Source organism: Triticum aestivum, chromosome 6A (assembly GCF_018294505.1).
Source record: "Triticum aestivum cultivar Chinese Spring chromosome 6A, IWGSC CS RefSeq v2.1, whole genome shotgun sequence".
Taxonomy (NCBI): Eukaryota; Viridiplantae; Streptophyta; class Magnoliopsida; order Poales; family Poaceae; genus Triticum; species Triticum aestivum.
Window position 1 is genome coordinate 236,065,990 of NC_057809.1, and position 2,330 is coordinate 236,068,319.

Genomic DNA, 2,330 nt, shown 5'->3' on the forward strand with positions numbered 1-2,330 from the left:
GTACCCCTAGCTGCACGGCCTCCTGCCACGTGTGCTTGGGAGAGTCCTAGAGCGACACGTTAGCAGGTGTGCTGGAGCGCGGGCACGAAGTGGGGGTTTCCCGCGGCAAGCTCCTTGCCGCGGCCGTCGTCTTGTCGTGTCCGGAAGCTTGTCGCTCGCCGGATCTTGCCGGGACGCAGGGCGCGTCGCGGCAAGCTTTCTTGGTATGCCTTGAGTGGCCTTCCCGGCAAGCTCCTCTTGCCGGGGTCTTGTCTCTTCCCGGCAAGATCCTCTTGCCGGGGCCTTGGTTGGCCTTCCCGGCAAGCTCCTCTTGCCGGGGCCTTGGCTCTTCCCGGCAAGATCCTCTTGTCGGGGCCTTGGTTGGCCTTCCCGGCAAGCTCCTCTTGCCGGGGCCTTGGTTTGTGTACTTTGTTCTTGAATGGTCTTCAAGGGAACCACAGAGAGTCTTGGCGGTCACCCGGCAAGCCTTGCCGCGGGGTGCTGCAACTGCCCGTGCACGAGTTCGGGATACTAGGGTACCCCTACTGTAGTACACCGACACTTGAAAATTAGATATATTCCACATAAGCATGATATCAATGAGTATCTCAAAGCTATGAGAACTTCCATTGATGAGTGCAAAGAGAGAACTGCTAAGATGCGTGCTAAAAAAGATTGGTTTATAAAAGCGTGTTCTTCTAGTTTCCGTGAAAATAATGATGAAGATCTTAAAGTGATTGATGTGACTCCTATTGAATCTTTGTTTTCCAATATAAATCTTGATAAATATGGGGCTGGAGATGATTCAACTTTAGTTAGAAGGTGTCCCAATGATTCGGAGTTTTTAGATCTTGATACAAAAATTGATAAAAGTGGGATTGTAGAGGTCAAAACATTAGGTAGCAATGAACCCACTCTTTTGGATTTCAAGGGATTTAATTATGATAATTGTTCTTTAATAGATTGTATTTTCTTGTTGCAATCCATGTTGAATTCTCCTCATTCTTATAATCAAAACAAAGCTTTTACTAAACATATCATTGATGCTACGATGCAATCCTTTGCAGAAAAGATTGAATTGGAAGTTTCTATCCCTAAAAAACTTAATGATGAGTGGGAACCTTCTATTAAGATTAAGATTAAAGATTATGAGTGCCATGCTTTGTGTGATTTGGGTGCTAGTGTTTCCACGATTCCAAAAACTTTATGTGATGTGTTAGGTTTCCGTGAATTTGATGATTGTTCCTTAAATTTGCATCTTGCGGATTCCACTATTAAGAAACCTATGGGAAGGATTAATGATGTTCTTATTGTTGAAAATAGGAATTATCTGCCCGTAGATTACATTGTTCTTGATATAGATTGCAATCCTGCATGTCCTATTATTCTTGGTAGACCTTTCCTTAGAACGATTGGTGCAATTATTGATATGGAAGAAGGAAACATTAGATTTCAATTTCCGTTAAAGAAAGGCATGGAACACTTCCCAAGAAAGAAAATTAAATTGCCTTATGAATCTATTATGAGAGCCACTTATATATTCCATGCCAAAGATGATGATACTTAGATCTATTCATGTTTTATGCCTAGCTAAGGGCGTTAAACAATAGCACTTGTTGGGAGGCAACCCAATTTTATTTTATTTTGTTTTTGCTTTTTACGTTATGTTTTGCAATAAATAATTCATCTTGCCTCTGGTTAGATGTGGTTTTATGTTTTAACTAGTAGAATGCATGTGCGTTGCTATGGGTTTTTGAAATATTTTGATGGAGTTATGTAAACATATTACATGTTAAAATTCACATGTAGAGACAAGATAGTATAGGCACAATCACGTAATAATTGAAGCCCACTTGTGACGCCCGGGTAATTAAGCTACATTAATCCCCGCTAATGATGCCACGTCACCTCGGTTACTGTGGATAAACTCGCGTTAGTTCGGAACCTAGTTCGAAATTTCAAATTTAAAACCGAGGCAAACAATAAAAGTTTTCAAACATTAAAACTAAAATGTTCGGAGTGTGCCAATTAATGCTTAGGTATTTATGTTGAAGAAACCACGCTTTTACAAAATGCCTAAATACTTTAAAAGAAATTAAAACAGAAAAGAAATAATAGAAAGAAAAGGAAAGAAATAAAAATACAAATAAAAAGAAAGACCCCACACCCCCGCGCTGGGCCTCAGCCCAGCTGGCCACCCAACCGGGCCGGCCCACCTAACCCCTCCATAACCCCCCACCGACGGAAACCCTAGACCGACCCCCCCCCCACTTCCCCACTCGCCCCTCCCGCACGATCCCCTCTACTCCCTCTGTTTCGCCCGATCCAGATCGGGGGAAATGCCCTGACGC